This window comes from Canis aureus, chromosome 17, assembly GCF_053574225.1.
Source record: "Canis aureus isolate CA01 chromosome 17, VMU_Caureus_v.1.0, whole genome shotgun sequence".
NCBI classification, from domain to species: Eukaryota; Metazoa; Chordata; class Mammalia; order Carnivora; family Canidae; genus Canis; species Canis aureus.
In genome coordinates this window covers 10,975,187-10,993,914 of record NC_135627.1, presented here as the reverse complement: position 1 = coordinate 10,993,914, position 18,728 = coordinate 10,975,187, and the positions used below count along the sequence as shown (strand labels likewise).

General features: G+C 46.4%; 1 protein-coding gene and 1 pseudogene across 3 annotated transcripts in view; both read right to left on the bottom strand.

Moving 5' to 3' along the window:
- The window catches only part of GGACT (gamma-glutamylamine cyclotransferase), a 41,862-nt gene that overhangs the window by 1,266 nt on the left and 21,868 nt on the right, over positions 1 to 18,728 (bottom strand). Inside the window, exons 4-5 of one of the 3 annotated variants that reach the window (XM_077855089.1) lie at positions 12,645 to 12,696; positions 11,800 to 11,851 (exon numbers count right to left, since the gene is read on the bottom strand). The exons of 1 other annotated variant lie outside the window; for it this stretch is intronic. The gene's annotated coding sequence lies outside the window, so the exon portion shown is untranslated. The remainder of the gene's footprint in view (positions 1 to 11,799; positions 11,852 to 12,644; positions 12,697 to 18,728) is intronic. One more of the 3 variants, XM_077855088.1, reaches the window with a different exon arrangement.
- On the bottom strand, positions 4,647 to 7,132 carry LOC144287773 (heterogeneous nuclear ribonucleoprotein D-like pseudogene; annotated as a pseudogene).

Sequence of the window (18,728 nt, the reverse complement as noted above, 5' to 3'; positions counted from 1 at the left end):
GGCACTCCTTTACGACCATACCTGTCAGAAGGAGACTGCCTGCCTTGGGATCAAGCCCTGCAGAACTGCTGTTTCTTAGGCCGGTTCATTTTCAATCTTTTTGAAAAGACTTTAAAAGTTATACCATAAATATATTTTATTAGAAAAGTTAGAAATACCAATAAGCAAATATAGGTACATACACATGTGCATAGACACACACGTAGAAAATAGTCACATGTAGTCAGCTACGAGAGATTATTCAGGTGTCGGTACTAAATTTACATTCTGGCCCTGGCAGTAGGACCCAGCAAATTTTAACAATCACACCTTCCTTTTCAAGGTCCTAGAGGGTAATGAGGCTTCCCTGTGACTCACTGTGACTCAGCGCGGCAGTCTTGGCTCTTGTGAAGGTAAATATTTACTGCTCACTGGGGTCTGGGCCCCAGATTGTTACATAATTGATAAAAGTCATTTGTGTTAAAGTGACTCAAACCAAACTAGAAATGAAGTTAAAGTGGGCCTCTCCTCAGGGCCTGGCATCTCGCTGCCCTACATGCCCAGCGCTGTGTGAGGACAGCAGGCTTTGGAAGGAAGACACCTTGCACAGGAATACAAGATGCATCCATGTGCTGGCAGCAGCCCGCCCCCTGCCAGGAACACCTGGAGGGTGACACCCCCTAGGTGCCAGTCACCTGGCAGGTGGCCCTTAGGGGAAGTCACATTTGGCTCACAGGAGTTGCACTTTTTGGTGTGGAGGTCTCAGCCTCGCCTCACCTCCTCAGGGCGTCTGGGGAGGGTGCACGGCCCCCACAGACCCACTGCCTCTATCACCAGCCTGCAGAGTGTCAAGAGTTGCACAGGTTTCAGGTAAACTGCGGTCGGACAGGCTTGGCTGTGAGAGCAGCACCAGGCTGGCCGAACATGTGCATACCGGGCAACATTGGGACACCTTGAGCAGGACAGGGGACATGGTGGGAGCTCTAGTTCTAGTGACTCCAGTGACAGGAAGGACAGATTAGAGCTGTGGGGTATGACAGGGAGGCATGCTGGGCATGAGAGTCTGGAGGTGAGTCAAGGAGAAGATAGAGTGCAGCCATAGAGGGAAAAGGACATTGTGGGCACCAAGGAGCTGAAGGTGACAGGGCTGCTGCTACAGGGGACCAGAGAGGATGGGCAAACCTGAGCACAAAGAGGGCGTCAGGAGGAGCCACGGGGGGTGGGGGAGGCTGTGCGCCAGCCTTGGAGACATTCAGGAGGAGCCTCCTGACTCCCCCAACACTTGCATCCCGTTTGCTGGTGCGATCTGGCCACAGCTGCTCCAGGGGAACCCAAGGTCCCTCTCTCACCCTGGTCGCCATCACTACCCTCGCCCAAGGACTGCCCCCAACCCCAACCAGACCTGCCTTTGTGTTCCCTGCAGCCTTGGGCCCTCCGCAGGGGGCACAGAGGCCTCCCCCCGCTGGCCTGGAGCAGCACCCAGCAGCCCCGCACCACCCCGACATGCTCTCCGTGGTCCCTGCTCTCTGAGGGGCTGCTGGTCCTGGTCCCGGCCGTTCAGAGCTGGAAGGAAACATGGAAACATTGGGTCTAGCGATGCCCAGGCTCAGGCTGGTGAGGATCTGAGCGTGCACAGCCAGGCAGAGCGAGTCCTCACGGAGATGCGCCATCACTGCTGCCCGAGCTCTTCTCCTCTTTAAGTTTTTAAAGTAATATGTGTCCGTGATGTCCAAGTCCAATAGCTTTACCAGAACAATCAAGCCGCCTACCCTTTCCACAGCCTGGGCGGGGGGCAGTACTTTTAAGCCTTCAAGCTGTAGCATTTGGTGTTTCTCTTCATATTGTTGATGACTTGCCCTGACTTCTCGATGTTTTAAATTAAGTGTTACCTGCCAACCCCCGAAGCAGGTGAACAGAGTGGTTTAAGGCACAGACTTTAGAACCCCATTGCCGGGGTTGTGACGTCAGGCAAACCACTTAACCTCTCTGCCTCGGCTGTAAAAGGAAGTAATGGCAACCTGCTCAGCAAGTGGGTACACCGGGCGGGCCGGGCCGACTCCCCGCTGGCTCAGCGGACTCCTGCTGTCGCTGTTCCCGCCTGCGTCTGTGCCCCAAACGTGTGCACCGCTCTGCCCCGCATCCCTCCGGCTGACCCCGTCACAGTTTTGGTCAAATCCATATTCATGTCAGCGTTAGAACTATGTAAACACTGTTCTCAGATAAGGCACATAGCGTACTATCATTAATTTCCTTTCTTGGACAACTTTTCTGTTTTTCTTGGAATTAAAAATTGCTTGCAGCTTTTTCCCTCCTCTGCTCAAGCTTCTCTGACAGTAATTCAGCCTCTCGGTTTCAGAGAGTTTCAGAAAGCATCCTTTCAGCCTTGACCACCATTAAAGAACAAAAATCAAACTCTGTAGTGTGAAGATGTAATTGCCTTTATTACTCGATTCACGAGTCAGGCAGCGTCCCACCGGGCACGCGGGCACACAGGAGTTGTACTAAAGGGAAGGCTCCAGGAAGGCCGGTGGGGCAGAGAAGTTATTAGCAAAAGAAAAGGACTGTTCTGGGCAAGGGCACCTTCCCCCGGAGGGCAGAGGACAGGAAGCCAGGTGGTCTTACTAGCAAGTTAGCTGCTCTGTTCCTCTGGGGATGGAGGAGGGCTTGGGTGACACGTTACCTCATAGGTGCTCATCAGTCTAGAGAAGTTACTAAGGAAGTTTGACAGCACAAAAAGGTCAGGTATAAAGTCCTGGTTTAGTGACTTGGCCTAAAATGCAGCCATTTGGGGCCTCTTCTTTTTTAAAGTTTATTCATTTAAGTAATCTCTATACCCGATGTGGGGCTGGAACCCAGGACCCCAAGATCCACAGAGTTGCATGCTTTCCCGACTGAGCCAACCAGGCACCTCTGTATCTCTTTTTAACCACTACCCACTGGTTTCCATTCATGTTCCCCTGGAGCCCATCCTGCTCCTGTCTGGGCACTGCTGCCTTCTGGGACGTTCCGTGATGCCATCCAGGGCTTCCGTGAGCCAGTGCCAGAGCCTGGCACCTGGATCCCATGGCCCCTTCTTGGTTGACTCCCTCATTTTGCTGAAGTTAATTCTTTCCCACCTTTAATTCACAGCGTGGCTCAGTAGAGAATTCTAGAAACAATTTTCTTCAGAACTTTATTTTTTTGTTTAAAAAGCCTTTATTCATTTTTGCTCAGGGAAAGGACAATCTCAATGTCAACTTGTCACCTATTCATAAATTTTAACTTAACAGGATTCACTGCCCTAAAGACTGCACCTACAGACTTTTGACAACATAACTTAAAATGAAAATCTCCCTTGTTCCCTAAGGTTGCATGTTTAAAGAATAAACAGTCCCTTGCAATAACCAACCTTGGTACTTGGCCTAGGTTTAAGGTCAAATAGCAAAACAAGAGCAAAAGGAGGCCAAGTGCATTGTAACTTGATAGCCAGCAAGTACAAACATCATTGAACAAAGGAAGTTGCAGGCACCAAATAAAACAAAAGGCAGGTTCATCAGCAAGAAAAATTTACAGTTTGAAGGTGAGATCAACTATTCCACATGTGAACATGTAGGTCAATACTAGAGACTAATGTGGAACCACAGAAACAAAACTTCTATCTTAGTACCAACTACACTGAACGTAAAATTCAAAACTTAATTACCCAGGAAACTCTCCAAAATCTAAAGCTAAAACTGCCTCTTGATGCACCAGGAAGATGTTTTAATGACTGGGTCACTTAGATTTGCACCGACATATGTAAAATTTGAAGTGTATTTCCCGCCACTACTCTTTCCTGTGTCTGAATCTGGGTATGCTTAACTACTCAGCTCATGCACTAATGCATTAAAAATGATGCAACCTACTACCACGACTTCTTAAACTCACACCACCTTAACAGTTAATACCCAAAATAGCTTCCTGAAAATGTCCCAATATTAAACTTTTTGTTCAGTTTGGTGCTTGCTGTGACAATACAGAACAGAATACAACTAATTTCCTCAGCCACTACACTTCCAAGTAACTGAATCTAACTTTTGCTCAAGTTTCAACCCACCTATCTGCCAAAATGCTTGTTAAAATTTAACCATCTCTGATACTCTTAAACTGCAGCTCCTATACACAGTTTAACAGTGCCTTTCCCTGTGTGTATCTGGACATTTTAATCAAGAGAATTAAAGTCATGGTATTATGATTAGCCAAAGCTCTTCCTAGCAGACTGATTCTGATTTAGCATATAATAAAATGGCTTCCCAGAGATAGAAGCAAACAAGCCACAATCATTTCTATTCATGAAAGGAGCTACCAACATGCCTTGTGCCAAAAAGGTGCACTTTTCCAAAAACACAGTCCAGAAGATTGATGGTCAGCTGGAAATCTTCCACTAATGACAACATTATGACAAGATCTCCGGATACACAGAGAAGAAACATTAAAAGTGTGGTGGAATCCTCAGCAGGGAAATGAAGCCTTAGAGAATAGTATACATTTAACAAAAATGGGGAACAGGGTGACACTGTAGCTGGCTATTCATAAAGGACCACAGATTTTCCTCATGGACCGAAAGTCCCTACAAAATAAACTGTGCCTCAATTATTGCTTATTTTAAATTACACTTTTACAGAGCTATTTAGTACCTGACACAGAAAAACAGTCGCATAAGGACGCATTTATTTGAGGTTTAACATGAAATCATACAAATAAAATTTGTATAAACACAAATCCACATCGAGTCGTAACACAGCAAAAGACAAAGTAAAAACAAAGGAAACTAATTGGTGGCTATATACAGTTGGACACGGTTGTGTCTTGTACACTAGAAAGTCTTTTACAAAATAATCATCTTAGATCAACAGAAGACCAATCTTCAATGTCGTCCTGCAAGATGGGTTAACTTTAAGCAATCTCCTCCTGTTTTCTCCAATGTCCTCCTTTAGTATGGCTGGTAATTGTTTTGGTAACTGCCACCCCCTCTAGACGCCTTGCCGTAAGTGCTCTGTTGGCCACTGTAGTCTACATATCCCTGTCCATATCCATAGTTCCCATAGTTATACCCAGTATAATCATAGCCGCCATAGCCACTATAGTTTTGATCACCACCATAGGCACTATTGTAATTTCCATATCCTTGATCATAATAGTTATTAAATCCTTGGTTCCAGTTTTGACCCTGACCTCGTCCACGACCCCTAGTACCACCTCGTCCACCAGCTGCAGCACCTCTTCCTCTTTTTTGTTGTTGCTGTTGCTGCCTATATACCTCTTTGGGTTGTGCGACTTTGATTTCACACTTCCAAGAACCAATTTGATGATATCTGCTTTCTAACAATTCCTTTACTGGCTCTTCGTCTGTATAGGTAATAAAACAAAATCCTCTTCTTTCGTTTGTTCTTGTATCCATGGGAAGTTCAATATATTCAATCTCTCCAAAGGCTCCAAAATATTCTTTAATTTGTTCTTCAGAAGTATCTGGGCTCAATCCACCCACAAAAACCTTTCTGGGGGGTTCTTTCCCTTTTAAAGCTTTGGCCCTTTTGGGGTTTATCAACTTGCCATCCAGTTTGTGTTCTTTCAGTTCCAAAACCTTATCAACACTAGCAGCATCTTTGAAAAGCACAAATCCAAATCCTCTTGGTCTTCCAGTCACTGGAACTGTTTCAATTGTACAGTCTACAACTTCCCCAAATCAAGACAAATACTCAGTCAGATCTTTCTTGCCTGTATCCCAGCTCAAGCCTCCAATAAACATTTTACCGTCATCCTGCTGATTCTTGCTCGCGTTGATCTTGGATCCCTCTGCGAACTCCTCTGTGTTGCTGTACTCGTTCATGTCCTCCATGGTGGCGGAGCTGGCGGCCGGGGTCGGCCGGGGTCGGCGGCGGAGCGTTGTATGGAGCTGGATTTAAAACGGCGGCGGAAGAGCTCTTCAGAACTTTAAAGGCATTCCTGTTTTCTAAATTTCCCAAGATCTTGTTGAGAAGTCCAGCGCCACTGGGCTCCACCATCCTCTGTTCAGGACTTGAGCTTTCCTCCTGGAGAGTTGCGAGCTCTTCTTTTTTCCCTTTTTAAAATATTTATCTATTTGAGAGTGAGAGCACGAGCGCGGGGAGAGGCAGAGGGAGAAAATCCTCAGGCCGACTCCTTGCTGAGCGCAGAGCCCTGCCCGGGGCTCAATCCCATGAGCCCGAGATCATGACCTGAGCTGCAATCACGAGTCCGACGCTTAGCCAATGGAGCTGCCCAGGTGCCCCACTCCTTGTGGGGTTTTCATTCATTGTGCCAGGAACTTCCATCTGAAAACTCACCATCTTGGACCGTGGGAAATTTCCTTCTCATTCCTACCTTCTTGTTCTCTTTCTGATCTAATACTCACGTATTCCATATCCTGGAATAATTTTCCCGTTTTCTCTCTCTCCTTTTTTTCTAGGTATTTTTCTTTTTAATCTACTTAACTCCCAGTTCTTCTGTGAGTTTGTGTCTATCTTTGCCATCATAGTTCTTTCCCAGCTTCAAACCGCCTCTCATCTTTGGGAAGGTATTAATTATCATAGGTTTGGGTTGTCGTTTGATGTTTTCATCTTTGCCTGCATTGACTTTGTTTTGGTGTTTCTTTACAGGTTATCTTCCAAAGCTGGTAATCCTTGGCCACTGGCTTTTCATATTGAGAATCTAGACATCATATAGTAAATGAAAGCTGTGTGTGCAACGTTGAGGACCTGATGGTTGGCAGGCCTCGTGTGGGGATTCTGGGTGCAGGTTTGGGGGTGGCAGGTAACAGAATCTAGGTATGCAGATTTTCCCGTGGTCTCCATTTTTAGGGTGCCACCTAACCTCACCCTCAGCCGGGCCCAGTGCCCCCAGTACGAAGCCTCTCTGGACAGCATACCCTCTACTCCCTGCTGGGAAGAGGAGACTGGGCATCTCTGCTCCCTTTACAGACTTTTACCCTTCCCTGACCGTCATCTTCACACGCCCTTGGGTGCAGAGTTTCCCGGGTGGTCTGCTGTACCAGGTGGCTAGCTGCTTGCTTCCTTCACACCGTGCAGGGGTTTGGGTTTCTGGCTTCTCAGGCTGCTAAGGCATTTTGTCTTCCAGAATGTTGTTGTCCTCCCTGGCCTTCTGTCTTTATAGGTCACTGGAGTGGCATTTAGGGAGAAAGCAGGACTAGTGGAGCCTGTTCCTCTGCATCTCCTCCTTGGGGAGCCCTCCCTGACCACCCACTCCACCATTTCACAGGCCCACAGACCTTCATCTTTCCAGAGGCTCAATATGAAATGGGACACAAGTGGAGGTTTGGAAACCACTTGCTTAGAGGGGCGCTGAGAAGAGTTTATGGCACCACTGATCTGGCTATGTTTTAGATTGCCAGTAAGGTGGCAGGTGGGCACAGGGGGCTGGCCGGGGCAGGGGCGGGGCGGGGTGCAGGTGGGGGCAGACCTGCAGAGGGGAATCATCTTTGGCAGGCAAGAGCAGCCTAGGAGAGGGAAAGGCCAGCAGGGCGCTCAGGGAACCGCAGGGGTGCACACTACAGGGGAGCTGAGTTTGTCACCCCACAATATGCCTCTTTGGTGGGAGGATTACTTTAGGCTGATTGTATTTTATGAAACACAGGAGAAGCTCTGAGATAAGTAACTCTTTTAAGAAGAGTCATTTGCATTTCTAAGGGGTGTCTCCATTTGTAAGGTTGTCTTCCTACCTGTCCCAGCAAGAGGGGGATGATTTTCCATCTCTAGAAATTCTATCTGTGCCAAAGGCAGAGAATGGGAGATGCATAACCTTACCCTGTTTACTGAGCTCTGCCTGCAAACCTCCCACAATCGGCTCCTGGGCCCCAGTGTCTCTCCTGTTTTAGCAGGAGACAGTATCTCAGGGGAGGGTGTGGCCTTTGGGGTGTTACTCCTTTTCCTGGGTTTCCCGGGGTATACAGGAGAGACACATGTTATAAAATTTTTGTGTTTCTCTCCTGTTAATCTTTTACTACAGGGAGTACTAAAGGTAGAGGGAAAATTCGGCTTCCTACATAAGGACTGAGACAAAGTCTCCCCTCTCCTGTTCACAGTGAAGGTCAGGGGAAATAAACTAGTAAACAGGCAGCATCCAAAAAAAAAAAAAAAAGTGGAGCAAGGACAGTGGGAAGGAGTGCGCCCAGGGCGTGGTGAGAGGCCCTGCCTCAGAAGGGACAGATGGGTGGCCACAGGGATGTGAAAATAGGTGATGTCATCTGTCCAGGGCGGGTGCCACCAGGGCTGAGGACCTGCAGAATGGAAAGAGGTTTAGAACAGCCCTCCTGGGAAAAGCCTGGGCTTTGGAATAAGAGCCATAGGATGCCAGAGCAGGTTCTTTGCAAAGAAAGCACCGTGCTTCCATGACTCCAGGACAGCTCACCAGGACTACACAGGCTGGCCTACTGAGGGTGACAGAAGGACAGAAATTGCGGTTAGGGAGCTGGAGAAGATGGTACATCTGCAGGGCTGATTCCTCCCAGCGATGCCCGCCAGTGCCATCTCTGCAGGTGGGGGAACCCCGCTGAGGGGTGGGGGAGGCTCAGGTGGCTGAGATGAGGCTCCAGCGCTCTGCCCTTCCGGCTGACCCCAAGGCCACAGGTGAGTGCCCACCGCACAGCCTAGGACTCAGGCCCTGCGGTGACAGCGACGGTTTACAAAGGACACTCCCGACTATATTCTTGTGTCTCTCTCACTTCTTTTCACTAAATTTTGATAAACCAATTCCTTCTCTGAATTTATTTTCAAAATTTTTAAAAATCGTGATAAAATACACAAAATATAAAATTTACCATTCTAACCATTTTTAATTATACAGTTCAGTAATGTTAAGTACATCCCATCTCCAAGACTTTTTCCATCTTATAAAACTGAAACTCTATACCCCCTGCCCTGTCTCCCTATCCCTGGCAACCCCATGCCACTTTCTATTAGTTTCATTACTCTGGGTACCTCATGTAAGTGAAATTATTCAGTGTCTGTCTTCTTGTGGCTAACTTCACAGAGCATAATGTCCTCAAGGTTCCATGAGGATCCATGCTGCAGCCTGTCAGAATTTCTTTCCTACTTAAGGCTGAATAATACTCCATCATATATATGTACACCACATTTTATTCACCCATCCTCCAGTAGATATTTGGGTTGCTTCCACTTCTTGGCTATTGTGAATAATGCTGCCATGAACGTGAGATTGCTGGACCATATGGTTATTCTATTTAATTTTCTTAATAACCTCTGTTTTTCCACTAGCAGCTGTACCATTTTTACATTCCTACCAAGTGTACAAGTGTTCCAATTTCTCCACATCTTTGTCAGCACTTGTTCCTTTTTGTTTTGCTTTTTTTTTCTTTAAAGACTTTATATTTATCCATGAGAGACAGAGAGAGAGAGAGAGGCAGAGACACAACACAGGCAGAGGGAGAAGCAGATTCCCCGCAGGCAGCCTGATGCAAGACTGGATCCCAGGACCCTGGAATCATGACCTGAGCCCAAGGCAGATGCTCAGCCACTGAGCCACCCAGGTGTCCATTTTGTTGTTTTGTTGTTTTTTTGATGGTGGCCATAACTGGTGTGAGGCAGTATCTCACTGTGGTTTTGAGGATTAGTGATGCTAAGCATCTTTTCATCTGCTTATTGGCCGTTGGTATATCTTCCTTAGAGGAATGTCTCAAGTATTTGCTACTGAATTTTAATTCTCTAGCTCTTCTGGATATTAACCTCTTACCAGGCACATGATTTATAATATATTCTCTCACTCCGTAGGTTGCCTTTTCATTTTGTTGACTGTGTCCTTTGATGCACAGTTTTGAGCTTAGGTGTTGTCCAATGTATTTTTACTTTTGTTTCCCATGTTTTGGTGTCATATACAAGAAATCACTGCCAAATCCAGTGTCATGGAACTTTTGCCCCATGTTTTCTCCTAAGAGTTTTGTAACATTAGCTCTTATGTTGTTGGTCCTTTTTGTATGTGGCATACAGTAAGGGTCCAACAGCATTCTTTTGCATACGGAGACCGAGTTTTCCAGTCGTTGTAAAGATTGCTCTTTCCCCCTTGGTCTTGGCACCCTTACCAAAAATCATTCAACTGTATTTGCAAGGACTGATTTCTAGACTCTCATTGTCTTTCATTGTGTCTCTATGTCAGTACTGCCCTGTTTATTTACTTATTTATTTTTAAAAAGATTGTATTTATTTATTCATGAGAGACAGAGAGAGAGGCAGAGACACAGGCAGAGGGAGAAGCAGGCTCCATGCAGGGAGCCTGATGTGGGATGGATCCCGGGTCTCCAGGATCACGCCCAGGCGCCAAACTGCTGAGCCACCCAGGGATCCCCTGCCCTGTTTTTTATTGCTGTAGCTCTGCAGTAAGTTTTTTGTTTTTTTTTTTTTTTTTTAAGTTTTTTGAGATCAGTAAGCATGAGAGCTCCAACTTTGTTATTTTTCAAGATGACTTTGCTTATTTGGGGTCCCTTGATATTCCTTATGAATTTCAGGATGGATTTTTCTATTTCTGCAAAAATGCACCTTTAGAAATTTTCATAAGAGCTACCTTAAACCTGTAGATCACTGTGGGTAGTGTTAGCATCCTAACAATAGTCTTCCAATCCATGGACATGAGCTTTCTTTCCATTTATTTGTCTTTAATGTTTTTAAGCAACATGTTGGTAATTTTCAGTGTGTAAGTCTTTCACCTCCGTGGTTATGTTTATTCCTAGGTATTTTATTATTTTTGATGTTACTCTAAGAGGAGGAATTAGTTTTTATATTTTCAGATTTTCCATTGTTAATATATAAAAATGCAACTGACTTTTTGTGCACTGATTTTGTATCCTGCAGCTTTCATGAATTCATTTATTAGTTCTAACAGTTTTCTTATAGAAATCTTAGAGCTTTCTACATATAAGATAACATAAGCAGTGATAATTATTTTTACTTCTTCCTTTCTAATTTGGATCTCTCTCATTACTTTTTTGCCTGATTGTTTCAGGTAGGACTTCTGATACTATGTTTAATAGCATCCTTATCTAATTTCTATTCTTAAAGGAAAAACATTGTCTTTTATTTTTGAGAATGAGGTTAGTTTGGGGTTTTTCATATATGGCCTCTATCATGTTGAGGTAGTTTCCTTCTATTCCTACTTTAAGTGTTTTCACCACAAACTGGTGCTGAATTTTGTCAAACTTTTTTTCCTTCATTTTGTTAATATGCATTACATTGATTTTCTTATGTCGAACCACCCTTGCATTCCTGAGATAAAGTCCACTTTGTCATGGTACATAATTCTTGTAATGTGTTGCTGAATTCTGTTTGCTAATATATTTAGAATTTTTGCATCAATCCTCAGCAGGAATATTAAAATGATAAAAATATCTACTACTATACTACTACTAGCTTATATGCTTTTCAATGAAGCCTCCTAAAAAATGAATATTCTGCATAATAAATGGGAGAGGGAATCATGCCATATCAATTACTGGTTGGGCCTTAATGATTTTTCAGAGCCAAGGATACCTGGGAAGGTGGTGTTACATAGAAACGATTGTGGGTAGACCACAGATTAACTTTAACTCTGTGGAGAATCATTCCAGCAGCTTTCTTCCGCAGAAGACAAGTTCTTCTTGTGAAAGAAAACTTGACAATAAAAATTAAACTTCTTTTCTAGGTAATAATGCAGCCTGCCAAAATGACCAAATTTTAATAGTCTACATTTCATCTATTGAGTTGTATCCTTTACTACTTATGTAAGAAAAGAATTAACATTTTGCATTTCTGGCTCCTTTCATAAGAAAAACATCATTACCTTTCTGATTGTGTTTTGAACAAACAGAGATCCTGCAGGAAGAAACTCATCCCTGTGGGATTGAGAAAGGATCAGAGTTAAGCACTGAAACAAGCAATTAATTCCCATTAGAGGATGAAGGCACTCATGTTCACTTTGAATCAGAAAAACAAATTGTGAATAAAATCATGTACAACCAAGAGGTGACTTGTCAAAGTTAATAACTTAGAGAATGGAAGGGAAACTGAATGCACAGGAGAAACTGCACGCCACAGGAAGTGCAGGCCAGTGAACTGGAGGGGTTCTGTATTGGTGGGATAAGACCCACCACTCTTTAAACGCCACAGTCATGTGGGGGCAGGGGGTTCCGGTGCCTGACCTTCCTCTAACAAATGCAGTCTAGGAGAAAAAGTCTCACAGTGTTTTCTACCTGTTAGGTCACCATCCCCCAGGCATGGATTTCCCTACAAAAGCAATGAGAGAGAAGCAGGGAGACTAACATTCAACGTGGCATATGTCACTCTCAGGTAGGAAAGGCAGCTCTGAATGACCCCGAGTGCCATCTCCTCCAACGATGTGATCAATGCGCACAGGCCTGAGTGGAGGCTGTTGCTGCACCAGGGTCTCAGCACCTTCCACTTGGGAATCGAAGAGCCCCCAAACTGAACCCCTGTCCCAAACCCAACTGTTTGAGAGTGGTGTGGACAGCCGGGGGTCTGCAGGGAAGGGGGGACAGGCTCAGAGAGTCTCGAAAAGTTTTACTTCAGCAAAATGTGGCTACTTGAGTATCGTCGGTGTTTAAGAAAACAAAGCCAATCCTGGATGTGCTGCTCGGCCTGGCGCTGCAGGAGATGCCTGTCACTTACTCAGCAGTTCTGGTCTGCAGGCGCAACCCGTCTATGGTTTCATATTTCATCGCTGAAGCAGAAATTGAAAGTGATTACAAGTCATTCCTATAATTGTTGAATTTTTCCTGCTTAATTTTTTTTTCCTAGCCACCTGGTGCTAAGAGTGTACAAGGCAGGGTTCGGCTGAAGGGTTTATGATGCTAGTTCATACACAGCGACTACTGCGCGTGCTGAGGACCTATTCGGGAACACATGCAGACCAGGTGAGCCCAACAAAAAAGGGGCTAATACTGAGCTCTTCTTAAACTTATCCGCAAAAGGACTTAAATGGACATCATTTTCTAACATGAAGACAACCTTTAAAGAAAGGCGCCTCCAGAGAATACTCATCCCGCGTGGATTAAAGTGTAACGATCCAGGGAATGGCAGTTGTCTGTTTTCTTGGCCACCAGCAATGGCCACTGCCTGCCGTAAGGGGTGCAGGATGCGCGCGGCCTTGCGCTCTGGGCTCGTGTGCAGGAGCCTCCGGCAGGCCTGACCCGTGGGGCCAGATCTCAGCCGGAAGCCGGGGGGCTGCGGGCCTGCCTGCGCTCTGGACCGGTCCTGCTCCACAGAGCCCCCCCCACCCCGCCCAGCCCCCAGCTCAGTCCCGGGGCTGCTTCTCCCGCCCTGCTGGCCGCTACTTTCCCTGGAGACAACGCCCGAGTGTCCCATACAGTTACCCATTAATTCTTCACAAGTTTTTCAGAGCTGTAGGAAACAGGTGAAAAAACAAAATCCCTTGAACCCTGCGCGGGAGCTGGGCCCGAGCCCGCAGGGCCGTGAGGCCCTGTCAGGTTCCCGTCAAGTGGCCCCCGGGGCGGGGGGCAGGAGGGCTCGGCTGCATCCTGTGGGCACTTTGATACTGTCGCCCTGCTGCCTGCTGCTTTCTTTACAGCAGCGACAGGGCTTCCTGCCCGCCGACCCTCGCCCACCCCACTGAATACCCCAGAAACGGTTACGGCAAAACACCTTTCTTACATTAACCAAGCGGCTCCGGCAAAACTGCAGTGCCTTTGAACTCACGAAGTGAGGGTCTCTTTTCACAGCTGTCCCCTCCTGCCCTATCCCTTCACGGCCGTGCAACAAATAGGGGCTTTATGGGCCCTGATGCCACACTGGGGCCTCTGAACGCTGCCTCAGCCACCATCCCATGGGTTTTCACTCTGGCTGTGCCGGACATTTTACAAAGGAATGTTTTAATGTCATACCACCTTTAAGGCAATTCTTTTTTTTTTTTTTTTTTTTTTAGATTTTATTTATTTAGGGCAGCCCCGGTGATGCAGTGGTTTAGTGCCGCCTGCAGCCTAGGGCATGATCCTGGAGACTCTAGATCCAGTCCCATGTCAGGTCTCTGCATGGTGCCTGCTTCTCCCTCTGCCTGTGTCTCTGCCTCTCTCTCTCTCTGTCTCTATGAATTAAAAAAAAAAAAAAAAAAAAAAAAAGATTTTATTTATTTATTCATGAGAGACAGAGAGAGGCAGAGAGAGAAGCAGGCTCCATGCAGGGGGACTGACGCAGGACTTGATCCCGGGTCTCCAGGATCACGCCCTGGGCTGAAGGCAGCGCTTAACTGCTGAGCCACCCAGGCTGCCCATTTAAGGCAATTCTTTTACCATCTTTAAAACAAAGTGACCAACAAGGGAGATAGGACCATCCCCACACACCCCCAGGCCTACTCTGAAAGTGTGCAAAGAACAGCTGTAAACTCCCCGAACACCCAGTCAGGGAAAGGGCTCGATGGAAACAGGCTGGATGGTGAACGGCCGAGCCTACCGGGGCCACAGCCTGGAGTAACAGCCCCCCACCCCCACCCCCCCATCAGGCTCGGGGAGGAGGCACTGAACACTCAGGAGAGGCCTGGCCGCGCCCGCCAGAGACCATGTGCTGCCGGAGGTGGAGGGAGAGCACTGGTACCAGCACGGGCTTGCCCATGGACAAGGTGCTGAGGCTCATCCCCACAGGGGGCCCACCTGTGGCTCAGAGGGGACAACAGGAATAATGCCGGCCTCCACAACGGAACGGCATTTACTCGTGCCTGCCCCATGCAAGTTAACACTCAATGGGAGATCTCCTTAGTCTCTAGCTTCTCCCATTTTACAGATGGAGAAACTGAGACAGTGACTTAGCCAGTTATAGCCAACAGAGCAGATGTGTTTGCTCTCACCCAGCTCTGGGAGGAGACACTCCTCTCATTGCTTCCTGCCCTAAACTGCAGAACAGGGATACCTTCCTGCCTCCAGGGGGCCCAGGCGGCCAGTGGCTCGGACCACAGCTCCACACTGGGCTCCATTGATGTCCTCACCCAGAAGGCACCCACAGGTGTTCGCTGAGCACTGAGCATACATCACTGCAGCCTTCCAGGCGTGCACCATGGAATCCGCGCTCAGAAGCTGCCACCATCCTGGAATTCTTAATACTTTTATCTTTGAACTTGTGTTAAGTGAAGTCTGATGGGACACTAGTGAACAGAGGAGATCCACGCAGCCAGAGGCACAGCATTCTTGATGTTCCAGGAGCACAGAACCCCAGGGTCCCACAATGTGTGGGAGACTCAGAGCAAAGACAAGAGGTCATGTCTTGCCTGTGACTGTCTTGCTCAGAGAAGCAAAACTCCATTCCCAGCAGAACTTCCTTGGAATACTGAAAGGAGGTATATATATTTTTCAGAATGATCTACCAGAGGGTTCGACTTTCCAGGTGTGAATTTTCTTGTCTGTAAAATTTTATCTCAAAGAAAACTGATCTAAAGAAAAATACTGAGATCATAGAGGGAACACAACTGGCTGGCCTCTCAGTCTATAATTACTATTACAGGTTTATATTCTTATTTGAGTTCATGATGCTTCACAGTTCCCAATCAACAGCAAAACCTTCCCATCTTTTATTTAGGATTTGTGGTGGCCTCCCTTAAACTTAGTTACTTTCTGGAACCCAACATGCAGTAAAACGAGGCCAGCAAATTTCTCTGGATCTGTTCTCTGGGCTCGTGGCAGGTGAAGCAGCCCTCGGAGGTGGGGCTGTGAGTGCCGTGAGCTCTGGGCATGGCTACTGAGATTAGGGTCTCACAAGCTGTCATTACCCACCCAGGGCCTGTCCGCACTGCCACTGACCAAGCAGAGGTTTCTCACACTTGGCTACTAGGAAATACAGCAAATGATTTGCCCTTAAGAGGGTTTTTGCAAGCCTGCTAGAGGAGAGTGCAGCTCTTAACTGACATGCTGGCACTTGCTCAAAATATGTTCATTCTGCCTGGCACAAGCCCTCCGATCAAGGAGAAAAAGCCAAGAATGTGCGTCGTGTCCCAACCCGACATCCGTCTGCAGGGCATAGCAACAGAGCCAAGCGGTCTGGTTAGAGGCAGGTGACCCCCACCCACCTTGTATCCCCCCCGAGGGTCTTTGTTTTTCTTGGTGGCAACTCGAGCCAAAAGCAACAGAGGGAATGGGAATGACTATCCCTCAGTGCACCATCTAAAAGGTTTTGTTTTGGGGCAGCCCGGGTGGCTCAGCAGTTGAGTGTCTGCCTTCAGCCTAGGGTGTGATTCCGGGGTCCCAGGATCGAGTCTCGCATCGGGCTCCCGAGGAGACTGCTTCTCCCTCTGCCTGTGTGCCTCTCTCTGTGTCTTTCATGAGTAAATAAATAAAATCATTAAAAAAAATTTAAAAATAAAAGGTTTTGTTTTTCAGAAACATTTTAAGGCTATCTTAACAAAAGTGGTTTTTATTCAGCTGTTCTGCTTTCTAAGGTGAGAAATGGGGAGCCTGGAAATACACTTAAATTTAAGTCTGAAGCAACAGAAAAGCACTATTACAAAATGTCATAGAAAACCATTCCTTTAGGTGGTTTGCTAACAATTCCAAGAAGAGAACACACATGTGTTTAAACAACCTGCCGAAGTCAGGCCTACCCAAAAGTGAATAATGTTACAAATGCGGGTGAGGGCTCCTGAGCCAATGCTCCCTATATTTAATATAATATTGCATAGCTTAGGGGGAAGAAGCCTCCCAGAAGGAGCACTGGACAGAGAGCCGAGAAGTCAGAGGTCAAAGCCAAGCCCCAGCTGATGGTCAGAGACACCTGCCTCACCCAGCCAAATGGGGCAAGGCCACAGTGATTGGGAGTGAGAGATGCAGGCATCTTGGACTTGGCTGCTCCTGGACCAGGGTCTGCAGGAGAGCCAGTCAAAGGCCTCCCAATGACGTGGGGCAGAACAAGTTAGTGAAAAGACCCTGGAACATGACCAAGTACAACGACAAAGCTCCAGCACGCCATCTATGTTACAAAAGGCACCCTGAGCATTACTCAGGGACCACCAACACGTGGCTCCCACCCACTGGTCTGGTGCTAACCTGGTAACCCACATTACACTAGGGCCAGGACTGTGCTCCCCACCCAGGGCTATACTACTGGTTGGCATGGCCAGCCCACGGCGAGTCAGCAATAATCCAAACTCCATTTCCAGGGGGCTCTGGACTTCAGAACTCATTTCTTTCGGTAACAGATTTACCTGCAGAATTACCTTTTGCTAAAACTATTGATAAAGCCAGTTTAAATTCTCTGCAAAAATCCTGGTTACCTGGAGGTTGTCGGACAGGCAAGGGCGAGGAAGGCAAACCAGACAGACACTGACTGCCTCTCATCAGAAGACTCACCCCACATGCACATGTGACACATGATTCTCCATTTTTAACCATTTTTTTAAAAGTTTTTGAAAAAACAAAAGCACAGAAAATTAAGCCTAATGGGGTTTTTGATTAATTATCTGTCCCTCAAGCATTCAAATCCTTCCAATGCTTTTCTCATTACCCTCAGTTCAACTCAATTAAAACAGTTAAGAGAACAGCTAAAACTCTGAATTATAAGAAAGAAGTGGGGATGAAATGAAGGCTGTGTTATGAACATGCTTTTAAATACTTTACCTAAAGTAGATCCTTCACTCACATTCCTGAGTCCTAAAACACACAGCAGGTCGCTGTCTGCCGACAGCAGCCAGGATTCTTTGGGTCCAAAAACTACTAGAAAAACATGTTGTGTTGGAGGGGTTTCAGGGGAACTGGATGCACTGAACTAACTGAATCCAATCCTTTCATATACGAAACCCCCACCAGAAAAAATTTTTTAATCCCACTTTAAAAGCTATGGTACCATTAGGGCCAGCGGCCAGCAGCTCTGAGGCTGAACACACCATTCTTTCTCAGGGTTCATGATGCTCTGGCCTCTCTAGTGTAGGGGGGTGGATCTCAGGACTCTAAATATTACTAAAAAGCACAAGTTAGTCTATACTTGGCTTTTAAAAAGCACTTAAAAGCTAACACAGAGTCTATTCCTGGAAGCGCAAAATCCAGTGAGAATCTAAAAATCCCTCGTTGCTACTTTGTGGTTATCAGAGAATAGATGCTGCTGTATTCAGTTTAAACACTTTTTCAAAAATTTCAAAAACAGAGTAGCTTAGTTTTTTCCATTACTAGACTTTTTTGTTAGGTTTCTTAATGTTCTTTCAATCACGATAAACAGAAGGATTCAGGGAGCTACCATTGTGTTTATTCAAACATTTTTCTAATCAAATAGCCCAAGAATTTTAGTTTTCTGGAGGAACTTTGTCATTTTTCTTGCCCCAAATGGCTTTCTTATATATATATTTAAAAACCCCAAGAAACATGTCATATATGTAAACAACAAAGACAAGAAAATAAGGTCTCTCTCGTCCACCTTCCCCCCATCCTGGGACAGTCTGTGGTCAGCAGCTCCTCCCCCAGCTGAGGCTGAGGTAACAGGTGTCACATGGTATCTCAGGGATCTCCCCAGAGAGGAAACAAATAACCTCCCCCCCCAACTCCCCAAGGCCCTGCTTCACAAGCCACAAACTAAGAATCAAGGAGAGTCTTGGTTGAAGTGGATATGTCGTTTCCTACCAGTCCTTTGTTTTGGATCTTTTTAAAAAAGATTTTATTTATTTATTAGAGAGAAAGAACACGAGCAGGGGAGGGGTGGGTAGAGAAGGAGCAGCAGACTCTCTGCTGAGCAGGGAGCCCCATGCAGGGCTCGATCCCAGGACCCTGA